Source organism: Chelon labrosus, assembly GCF_963514085.1.
Source record: "Chelon labrosus genome assembly, chromosome: 8".
Lineage (NCBI taxonomy): Eukaryota > Metazoa > Chordata > Actinopteri > Mugiliformes > Mugilidae > Chelon > Chelon labrosus.
The window spans coordinates 22,162,542-22,175,394 of NC_140358.1; positions in this window are offsets into that span (position 1 = coordinate 22,162,542).

Consider the following 12,853-nt stretch of genomic DNA (forward strand, 5'->3'; position numbering starts at 1 on the left):
CTTTATCTCGTCCCCTCCGTCGCCCCCTCTGCACTGCCTCACATCCATCACAGGCACCAAGGTCAGTCTCTGCCTCCCCTCTTTCACACATGAACCCTGACACACTTGCTAAGACAGCAGGAGCGGCAGCAGCCCGTTTGATGTTTTGATCCACCGTGAATGCACGCATTTAAATGGAAGCTGATGCCATGCATGCATGTGTGTGCATGTGTGAATAGCGCAGAAAGGATAAAAGAGGTATCTAGACAAAACTCCAATGGCACAGAATCATTCTACCGAGCAAGGAAAAAGAGGAAAAAAACGAAATCAAGAAAGAAAGTGGGAGTCAGATTTGGGTTAAAGCATATGTGAGGGGTTTTAACACACACGCGCGCACAAAAGGAGAGAGAGTGCAGCACGGCACAAACACTATTAGAGCATTACAATCCCCCATATCTTTCATCCTCCGTGTTGCTTTGCTCCTCTGTCTGTCTGTCTCTGATAATGATATCCCAACACCAGAGCACGGGGGAGATCTAAGCAGGGTCAGAGTGTGCATAATGCAAAGTGTCACACATTACACGCACTCAGAAAGGTTGAGCTTTTATGAGGATTGTTGTGTGTTTGTGTGAGTGTATGAAATCTTTCCTCCTGAGGTCCCAAGTACCAGATCACTCCGGTGCTTACACGCGATGTCTGTTTAGAGGCCTGTGAGACGGAAATAGTGAATACTGTGTGCAGAAGCAAAATCTCATTTTCATTCATTTTCCTTTGACGTCACGTTTTGTAATATTTCTTGCAAAAGCAAAGCTGTAAATCTTCAAAAAATCTGTTCTGGAGGGGACGTGTGTGGAAGTGATAGTTGCAAGCAACATGTCACTTTTAATAAATGCTTTTATTCCGAGTCAAACACTTGGGCAAACATGCATGAACACACACACAGATAGCGGGCTATTCTCGTCCCAAACAGACCGGTGTGAAGCCATTAGGACGCTTCAGCCACACATCCAATATTAAAGACAGCCTCCAGCCCTTTTCTGTCACACTATCTGTCTCTCTCAAACTGCATGAGTCATGCTGTTTGGTTACAGAGGCAGTCTGTGTTTTACATGGAAACATAAGCCGCCTTGTCATCATTATGAAGGATTTGATATCCATCCTTTTAATCTCTGCAAGAGGAGGTGTAATTGGTTTTACTCCGGTTTCATGTACTCCTGTTATCCAGTAACATTTATGTACAGTATATTACACCTATGCTGCCTTTCATGCTTCATCCAGATACTTTACGTTCAACTTCACAAGTCTAGAACAAAAACACACAAAAAAATAAAACAGAACATCTGGTGTATTTCGGTTTCCACAGAGGATATCTTTAGCAGCCTGGACTGAAGTCTCTGTGTCAAGTATTCATTTCACCAAAGTGTCCTTGAGCAATCCAGCGGATTCTCTACAACAAAACCTTCTGGGCTTCAATTGTGCTGCTAAGCATGACCCAGGGTCAGCAGCACAAAAAGAGACAAAAGCAAATGTGATGAGAGAACAAGCAAATGCCTCACTATTGCTATTAGTTTCCTCAGATAAGATATTATTATAGGTCTGCAGATCAAATGTGACTCATGGTAACCAAATGTGTTCATACCTAGAAAGCCATTCCCCATTAAATAGCAATCATAACCGTTCTGATAAAGTTGGCCTGAACTTTAAGCTGTGAAGAGATGTACTAATAGGATGTTACTGCATCAATCGTGAATAATGTTCAGCTTAGTGTGCTCCTGAATGGAGAACATTTAGCCTTATAAAACTGTTGAACCCTTATTGAAGATGCTTTTGCTGACATTTGAGAACACTCTGGTATCAGATATACCAGAAAATAGCTATTCAATACACAGCCACAACATTCAAACCACTCGCCTAATAATAAGTAGGTCTCCCTCGTGCCTCCAAAATGCCTCTGACTCATTGGGGAATGGGCTTTAACCTTCTCAGGGTGTCATGTAGTGTCTGACACCAGGATGTTGGTAGTGGGAGACTTTAGGTCCAATGGGTTGAGGGTAGAAGCCTCTATGGGTTGAACTTGTTCCAGCACATGCTGCAGATATTAGATCACTTTGGGATCGGGTTAGTTAGAGACTGGTCAACCCCTTCCATTATTTTTCATGCTGATCCTGAGCAAAGCTTGTGATGTGGCAGGCCAGATTATTCTGTGGGGGTTGGATAGTGCAGTCAAGGAGCGTTGTTACTGTGGGGTGGGCCTTCCTGGTCAGCAGCAATGGTTACATGGGTAGTACGTGTCTTAAGTAACATCCACATAAAAGCCAGGGGCAAAGGTTTCCCAAAAGGAGATCACATCTGAATCACGGTTCATTGTTATTTATTTTGCCTGTCAGTGGTTTTAATGTTGCGGCTGATCAGTGTAAGCGCATCAAGCCGGTTCTCAGATTTTGTGCCAAGTCAAATCCATTAAAGTTTGATTTTCTATAAAAAAAATAACGACCACAGTCTATCTAGTATACACCAAGAACTTAGCAGCCAATTGGCTTTGCTTATAATTACTGTCCCACTATTGGCATTTTTTCCAATGGAGACCTGCTTGAAAATTAAATTGCTAGTCGTTGGCTACATAAGACGCCAATTTGCATATTTGCGGCATCACCACAACTTACATGAAAATAAAAGGTCAAGCTGAAATGACTACCCATCTAAATCGAGGACTGGTTCATCTTGAGTACTGTTCATGAAGGGGGAGTTCTGATTTAGCATTAGCGGTTTGTTTCTTTAGCTGTTAAATCAGTAGTTAATCAAAGCACCTTCATTTATTGGCAAATACGAATTTTAATTTTATACTGACTTTAAAATGTGAAGACGGCAGTAAAGCATCTAACTAATTGGATCCAGAATAAAAATGATTAGCTCTTTTTGACAATATTCAAAAATGATTAGCTGGTGTGAACTGAAGTTATCTGCCATGTTCAAATGCAAGTCGAACAAGGTATTTGATTAAAAGATAATTAAAAGCAATGACTTCAGCAGAACCCATAAAAACAAGATGCCAAGATTACGGAAATGGAAAACTTTAACTGAATTAACAACCCTGATTAATATAATTAAGGGCATCACGAACATTTAATCAACACCAGTTTATAAATACACCATGAACATCAGTGCATATAAAAAATATTAAGTGGAGGAAGAAATGACCCACAGTCCACACTTAGCCAGCTCAGGTGCAGCTTCTGATCAGCATCTGTCACTCATAAAATGCACATAGGATTCACATTAGAGGATGAACTTCCTGCCTTTGAAAGAAGCAGAGCGAGTGGTAAAAGGCATGACCGTTCCATCTGCAGTGCCTAATTTGAGAGACGTGGCACGCACTCATCAAGCCCTGTGCAAGAATAAACACCTCTTCCAATGTGAGTGCCGTGATTAGACTTCGCACAAGCAACACCATACTCTCACAAAGTAAGCATGGAAACACCTGTGGCTTGTGTGCAATAAACGGGTTAGTTATAACTCAGTAGACTTAAAATCAAAACAACACGTCATTATTTGAGTTAATGATCCCAAAGCGACGGTAATTAAACACTAGAAGAGCATGTACAAATTTGATTATTGTACAGATGATTTGTCATGCCAGTTATCAGGAAAAACAAAAGTGTTCAAATCTTAATGTGAAGGTACAAAGAGTCGCTGTTATAAAGCAAAAGTGTAATCAGTAATTGACCTTTGGCTAAGCCCCGCCCCCCTTAGTTACTGTTGCTACGTCCGACATTCTCTTCTGGGCTGTGGTTTTCTGGTTATCTATAAGGCTCTGGTATCAACATGGCTTATGCTGTGACAGCTCTTCCTGCTGAACTTTTGTCAAACTTTTATAAAGCAGCAAATAAAGTGTCCGATAGAAGTAGGCAAAAGGGGCTGCAATATGCGTTCGAAGGCTATATTCAGGACATACAAGTGAAACGCAACGAACAACAAGGCATCCAAATAGAGGCAAAAGCATACCGGTCACAGTCAAAAAATGAACCACCGCATATCCTATTAATCGAGATGGAGGCTGGGACTGACAATATCAAGGAGCAACACTGTTCATGCAAAGCTGGGTACGTCTCTATTCACTTCTATAATCGTTATTACGAAGCAAACGGACTAACGTTACGCACGTATAACGTTGTATTTCTTCAGCGTGTGCTAGCGCATCAACAACTATGCAACTTAAGCTGTAACGGTGATGTTTTGGTTAGCTCCACAGGGTTTTGCGCGCACATCATTGGGCTTATCCATACCCTGGATATATACCGACAGTATAGCCTGCCGAGACCGAAAATACGAGACGCCTGCGTTAAAGTCAATGGAGCGCTGTGAAAAAGTGTCGGACCCCTGTGATTGGTCAATCTACATTCTAGGGCGGGGCTTAGCCAAAGGTCAATTGTGTGCCTACTGATGCATACGATTTAAGACTAACCAGGGATCTGCCCAAAATAAGTTGCTCTGTAGCGCTACTAGTAGTCAAAAACTATTCAAAGTGCGATTAATATTTCATCTATATGCACCAACTTGTCCACAAGCATAGACTGGAGTGATCAGGCTCATCAGAGAAAGGACATGGGCCTCCTGGGGGAGTCCTGTGGTGTCTCACAACAGAATGTTTAGTAGGGGCCTTTGGGTCCTATGGGTTGAGGGAAGGGGCTTCTGGATCATTCCACAGATACTTGATCAGTTTGGGATCTAGTGTGTTTGGAGGCCAGGTCAACACCTTGTGCAGTTTTTCATGTTTTTTGAGTTGGGGATGCCTGCTGCCATCAAGGAGTGTCATTGCTTTGGGGTGAGGGTGTCTGGTCTAGGTCTAGGTGAGTGCTACATGTCTAAGAAACATCCACATGAATGCCAGGTTCAAACGTTTCCCTGAATTATCACAAGATGATCAGTGGTATTTACTTCATAATGTTATTCCTGATCGTGTATATCTAATCACTTCCATCTTGGGACAATGACGGATTGACCTGCTCAATGTGTGCTCTAAAAACAAATATATGTTTAAGGGCTTTGAGGTTGCACAGTAAAGCTGTGTGCTAATCAGGTCTAATTCGAGGCAAGAAAACATTTCCCACATCATTACCCCACCAGCAGTCTGTACATTGGATAGCAGGACGGCTGGAATTGTTTATGCCAATTTCTGACGCCATCAATAGCATTCAGCGACAGAGAGGCCAGGCAGCTTTTGTGTAGTCTGCTGTCCAGGGCTGAAGATTAGCTTCATACAATTCTTATTAACTTTCTTATTAACTGACAGGACCAGAGGCCACCATCATCCTCTGCTGCTGGAGCCCATTCACTTCAAGGTCTGACAGCTGAATTTTAAGCTGCCTTTTCTGCTCATCACTGTCAGGACGTTTTATTTGCATCCTAGTTAACTTGAATGAGCCTTGCCACTCTTTCTGACATCCCCCATCAACGTGGCAAGCTGTGCCCTCGGGGCCGCAACTGCTTATCACTCCAATCTCTGACAATTCCAGACATGATAAAGCAAGATGGCAACTATTTATGTGATGCTCAAACTGGTGTGTCTGACACCAGTGATTGCATTCAAAAATCACTTAAATTGCATTCCTTAGTCAATGAAACCCTTCACTTTGTTGCAGAGGGCAGAGGATGACATACAACTTGAGGAGGAGACGATGCATGGTCGTTAGAAGGAAAACACTGATTTGAAATGATTTTCTAGAGACTGGCCGATTGAATATTGGTGGTTTCATGGACACATTCCAAGGTCAGATGTGCAAGGCAGCTGGGTAAATGCGTGATCCAGTAAATGCATGTGGGACAGAATAAAAACCTTTGATCAGATGATTGTTGGGTCTGTGTTGAGAGGTCAAAATTACCAAGAGGATTGGACAGAAATCACAAGAGAGTGTCCCCAGCGCACACAGGTTACTTTTTCCACGTGGTCTCTACCATGTGTATTTTCTCATTCATTGTGACCTTGCATGAAGCCCGACCTTTCCAGCAGACGGTGTTTTTTGCCCCATTTTGCCCCAAGTGCAGTTTGGAGCTTCAATTCAATTAAGCAGTTATATTTTCTATGTATCTATTCTGATCTGTGCTTGTGTCAGCAATCATCTTTTCTGACCGTTACTTGTGGGTGCTGTTTATCTTGTCTTACTTAATAATTAAAGAACATTGAAGGGAAAGATGAAAAGTAAGAACTTGTTTTTCAGAAATGGATTTGACATTGTTAAGGCTGAATACACCATCTGATATCTGTGAATACACTTAAATATAGGTCATGAAAGATTTTTTTTTTTTAATAAAGTGGCCTGGGTTATAACCCGTTGTATTTGCAAATCAAATAAAATTTTCATTCCAGTTCAACCTGTGCTTTCTCATGAGACAACCATAATATTAACGTGAGGATGTGTTTCAAAAAGAAAAATAGTGTTTATTTGCCAAGTTACTTCATCAAACCTGCAGATAATATCTAATATGACAAGCATTTTCCTTTTAAGCTTAGGAAACTTGCCACACCTCTTTGGTGGATTTGGGCTAAATGTCTTCTGTCACTTCATGTAACCTCAGGCGGACTCTATGGCTCTGTCCAGACCTTTTTTTAAAGTGCATCCTGTCTGATCCGATCACAAGTGGCCTGCTTTAAGTACCTGTGGTCACACCTGGCATTAAAGTCCATCTCCATGTGTCAAACTGCCAGCACCCAAGGAAAAAACAAACACCAACATCATTCGGGGTGCATATTATAAAAGCTGCTGATTGATTTCTCTGCCTGTTGTTTCAGAACCATGAACAGCTCACGACAGACATGAGAACATAAGGGAGATGATGCATATTTTGGAACAAGTTCTGAAGTCTCGCTCACTCGCTAAAAGCATGTACATACATTAAATTATTTTTTATTGATAGATTTCTCAATCTATTTTTTAGACTTATTTATATTTTAGTTAGTTAGTAGTACAACTACAAGGCAGAATATTTCAAAAGCCTTTCATTACTAACGAACAGACATTGTTTTTGTCTTTTCTGATTATCATTCAATGTTTTAATTGCATGTTTTTTTTCACAAAGAGTGAGGCAAAAATCTGACAATGCAAGATTAAATTCAATTAAATTCAATTTTATTTCTACAGCGTCAATAACAATACAAATTGTCTCAAGACACTTTTACAAAGTCCAGTCTGAAACCCCCAGAGCAAGCATGAAGGCGACGGTGGCAAGGAAAAACTCCATTTAAACAGGAAGGAACCTTGAGCAGACGGCCCAGACGGCCCCTGTCGATTCAGCAGTGCTTAATGTGAACCAGGATGTGTTCGCACCACAGAAAGAAGGTTCTCTCAAAAGGCCCAGACCAGCTCCAAATGTGGTCTGAGTGACAGGATCTCAAATGCATCCTCAATGTATCCTGGGCATATTAACACACGTACTTTCAGCTGGCCAGTTGCGATCAGATTACTCTGCACAGATGTTAATGCAAACTCTAAATGAGGTCGATGATGTTAAGATCAGAACTACGTGGGGGTCGAAGCATCTATTACATGCAGGACTCATTGTGGCTGAAGATAGTTTATGGCTCTGATCGTATGTCTGAGTTTGTTGTCATGCTGCAGAATGAATTAAGGACTAATCATAGGCCTCCCTGATGGTATTGTGTGATCATTGTTATTATTACCCATCTGGGAGCAGCAAATAAATTTCAAACAAGCTGCTAAACATTTATATGCCTGAGGAGTTATGTTTCTGGCAAATATTACTCCCATGCCAAGTCTCCTTTTCCCCTGCCTTGGTCTCAAGCTCCTAATGGAAATATAATCAGCTCCTAAAGGCTCTGCTGTGTTTACCAGTCACTAAACAGTTGTGTGCTACGGCTGAAAACAAAGGTGGACAATTCGCACTAAAACACTGTGTGCAGCTGAGGGCAACTGCAATCGGTCAGCTGCTCTCAAGGTCTGTCACAACCACTGAGCCCTTTCAAAATTCACACAGTCATTTAATCCATTGTTGATTTAAAAAAAAACAAAACAAACAAAAAACATTTTTGTATGCAGCTTTAAATCTTTAAAAAAGTTTAGTGAATTGATTCAAACTGCATTAATATTTAAGCGCATTACTTGAGAAAACCCAATTATTACAGATAGGTGTCGGGCTGTGTTTACCCGCTCGCAGAAAACGGAGACGCACAAACAGCCCCGGCTGCTTTTCTTTTCTCCTCAGCCAAAGTCTTTCCTCACATGATGAATAAGTTCCACATTTGGAAAGTAATTAAATCGTTTTGCATGTTGAACTAGCGCCGCAAATTTTGTAATTTAGATTAGTGAATTAATTGCGTCTGGAGTTTCACGAGATCAACTTGACGAATCAATTCAAACTGACTGTTGCCTAGAATTTATGTAAACATGAGTCTCAATGCACCTCTCATGGTTATTAATACGAGGCTGATGGTAGCAGAGGAGGCAGCTGCCTTCCAGTCAACGCACAGGGAACAAGAGCCCCCTGTGGCCACCCTGCTTTGGTGGAAGAGGGACACTAAATAATAAATTAGTATAAATATTTACAAATTATTTGCACTGGGGAAGCAGAACAGGGGTGTTTATTAGACTCAGAGGAATGTAAGGTTTTAGAAATGCAAAAAAAAGAAAAATAAACTGCAAAAACAAGTGCTTGCTTTTTCACTTCCTGATGCTGTAGAGATACAACGGAGCAGGACAGAAACATGTACGCATGAATGCACACGCACACATGCACTGCACGGGGTGTGTGCTAATGAATGCAGCACCACCTGTTCAGTGAATTATCTAATTGCTCTCAGCAGATCCCCATTTCCTCACTATTACGCTGTTTAACGGCACCATTTAACAGGTAAGAAGGGGCCGCTGCAGAGAGCCGTCCTCTCCCCTCACACCTCTGCAGGTTTAACATTTAGCAGCACGTCAGAGAGCACCGGTCTCTTTTCTTTTTTTTCTTTCTCTCACATAGGGCAGCAAGCAGGGGGATAAGAAATGTGTAAGTGTAAAGGGCGAAAGAAGCGATGAGGAATTGAAAAGGGGAAATGAAAGGATGAAGAAATGAGGTTAGCTTGGATAGGGAAAAAGTCATTTGTTCAGCTGTGGCTCCATCGAATCGATTAAACACCATTCTCGTGTGCCCGCCCGTTTGTTCCGCACACGCGCGCACACACAATAACATGCATAACCCAGCAGCGGGCCACGGGCCAGCATACACAAACAGAGCAGATGAAACAGGTGGACACACATGCACTGGAGTAATTCCGCATGCACACACAATCACAAAAAAAGTGGCTTGAAACATGGAAATGAATGAGAAAAAGAAAGGATTTCAATTTCTGCAAAATAAGCCTTGGAGGAGAACTTTTGTGATTTTCAATATTTTTTATAAAAAAAAAAAACTCACAGAAACACTTGTAGTGCACGGAAAAACTTTACAATGAACAAAAATAAAGTTGCTCCATATACTACAAGGGTTGCTGGAGTCTTGACCTTTTTGTATTTCTTTTCCTCCTCTGCACAATTTCTTCTACAACACAGTTCTACGTATATTCAACAAATCCTTAAATAAAAAATGCTTGATTCGTGTTTTCCACTCTTCCATACAGCTCTGTTATTATTCAAAAATCAGTGGGCCGCAATCACGGTTACAAGTGGGTCTGTGGAATTATAAACCACACATGCATTAAACATACAGGGTGCATCCGAATGCCAAGATATGGACACACCAAAACCGACAGCAAAGATTTGCAACAAAAGCTGACGGTGGACCGTCTTAATGCTCGAAGGTGGCAGAAGTCTGTAGTCATCATTCAAAAGGAGATACCGGCTTAGCTAGGAAGCTAGGAAGCTAGGAATAGCCATCAGACTTTACAATTCCTCCATCAATGGGAAATGAATACAGTGCAATATTACATCTTTTCAGTGTTGCATATATTATAGTGATTTGTATTGTACATTTTATTTATATTTTATCTTATATTGTCTTCTTTATATTGTATCATTGTATGTAGGTCTTGTTTCTTCCTTCTTTTTAGATATAATCCTGTTTTTATATTTTTATACTGTGGTTTATTGGAGTAGCTCAATTTCCTCCCGACATTAATAAAGTATTTCTGATTCTGATTGTTACCACAGCACAGACACTTATTTAAATCTAACTGGCTGCTCTGCCTTTTGCTCACACGTAAACTGTTAAAGCAAATAAATGGCTCTTGGAGTAGTATAGCCATGAAATAATGTGAGTTTGATGAGAGAACTACAGTATTCTGGTTCATTTACAGTATATTCCTCCGGACACGTCAACAATCACTCCCCTAGGCATGACTCACTGTGTCTGAGGAATGTGAAGTGACAGAAATGAGCTGTGATGGGGTTTGTTCTTCTTCGTGGTACCCCGCGACCCTCACCAAAATAGCACCGGGCGGAGGATGGCTTGTTCGTGTACACAAATATCACTGGACCTGTCTAAGACTGTAGGAAGAACATGCTGCTGCTCCTTGCTAACCTTCCCTGATAACTCTGACATTTGGAAAGTTGACATTTTTCACTTTCTAGCCAAACTGAAAGCGCACGCCGCCCTTTGCGTGCCTTTTGCCTCATCATCACGGGTCAAAAATATATACAGTAATTTCACAAATGCATGATTGTTTCAAATAAAAGGCAAATCAAGCATTATGTAGCATGTAACTTCAACATTTTCAGCCTGAATGCGAGCCTGTGCCTTATGTCACTAACCGTCTCTCGCTTTGATAGGAAAAACATAGCATATTTTTACATGTCTCCTCCCTGTTACCAGACACAAAATTAGAGCCTCTAGAAATGCCAGGCAATCTCCTCAGTTTTACGAGTTTCTTCCTTCAAAAGTTAAACCCAGGTTGACATAATGACAGCAGACGAAAACATACAAATCAGCGATCAAAACGCAGCGTCCTTCTATGTTTTGACACAGAATGTCTCAGCAAAATGCCAGTGATCATGAAAATGCCAAACAGTGTTCCAGTCAAACCGAGGAAACAGCCCACATGCTCATCTCATGTACACATACTGTATAATTACATGATCGCTTACACACTGCTCTTCAAAAATCACAGTACCAACTTCAGCGTAAATGGCTTTTACGTAAACAGGAAGTCCCTCTTTGCCTTAGTCTTGTTCCAACAACATTTTTTTTTTTTTGATTAGCTGGGGGGGTGGGGGTCACGTGTTCAGTGAAAAGTATCTGGCTGTGAATAATTGTGGCTGCCTTATGTAAATATCTCATATCCATATTGTAATTATGCCATCAATCAGAGCCAAGCCAGGATCAGAGTGATACAATATGGGCTGTCAAGGCAGAATGCAGCTCTCTCTCTCTCTCTCTCTCATCTCATCCTCTTCAGTCTGTCTTTCTCTCCCACTGCCACCTTCTTTTCTCTCTCCATCAAATCATACACTCTTACTCGCTCCTTCTTTTTCCACCTCAGGTCACACCACCACAGAGAGAAAACCATAAATTTGCCATAACTATAAAAGCCAGCAGTCACACGGCGGCTCACCAACTCTAACTGAGCTGCACCCAACTGAACTTTACACTTCCTAGAATACCCCTTTATGGCTTACGTCAGACTACGTCACGGCGGTTAATATGACGCCATATGACGTGCATATAACATATACACGTCATATGGCTGTGTTGAGTGGTTCCAGAATCGGAGGAGTGAGGTTAATAGCTTCAAACTGAAATTTTATTGCATACCAGCTGCTGATTTGAGTCAAAAAGATTGTAGAAACCTGTGGTTTAACGCAATAAAATGAAAGGACTGGACCGAGGCAATCATCAAAAATGTGTGTGTGCAGTTAGAAATAATTATTTGAAATATTTAAAATAATTATTATAAATAATAAATTAATTTGATAGGAAGCTTCACTTACTTTATATTTTGCTAAAAGTATAACAGCTAACATTTTGCGTTACACAGCCTCTTGGCCATTCGTGGCCATTAGCCTGTGTAATAGCCCCCATTAGCATATTTATTAGCCTGTATAACTATCGTATATATAACATAAATGTAGTTAAATTTATGGTTAACAAATACGAGGTGTAGGTTACTTACCCAGCCATGTTAGCTAGTGCAGTTAGCTGCCAGGACGTAGGCGTTGGTTCGGTTCACAATAACATAAGCCCGATGCAGGTTCGTTTTCCAGCCTTGACGCTAGCTCGGCAGAACTTCGGCTAGCACAACAATACTCATCCGTTAAATCCTTAGTAAAGTCTTGTATCTTGTATCATCTATTAATGTTTGCTTTTTTAATAAACACTCTGGTCCTGGACTGTACGTAGTAAAAAAAAAAGAAAACATTCCGCCATTGCGAAAAACAAGCTGACAGCAGGTGCTAGTCCGTGTTAACTGATTGTTTTGCCTCCAGCTAAGCCACGCCCACTAAAAACGTCATCAGGTTTATCAACACAAAAAATGCAATTATGCTATACATTTTGCGACATATTGCACATACTTTCTCTTTCATTTCTGGGTCTAACACTGTTTTCACATAAGATGTCTCCCAAGAGGACTTATTGTCTTTGAGCACACCAGAGACTTTTAACATTCAAATATCTAACACAGAGTATGTTGAGTTTTACTCACTGTGGATTAGTGAGGATCAAAGTTTAGATTACACTCATCTGCCAAAATTTTACTCTGGTGAAAACAAATATAACGGTCCTGCACTACATCTTAGATTTGTGACTGTTATAATACTCAGTTTATTGAAAGCATGCATGAGAAAGGTGGTAATTCAAATGTGGATCGTGTAGTTTGTGGTGCTGTTAAAATACTAACTAAAATGAGGCTGTCGAAATAATAGAAACATGTGTCAGTACAACA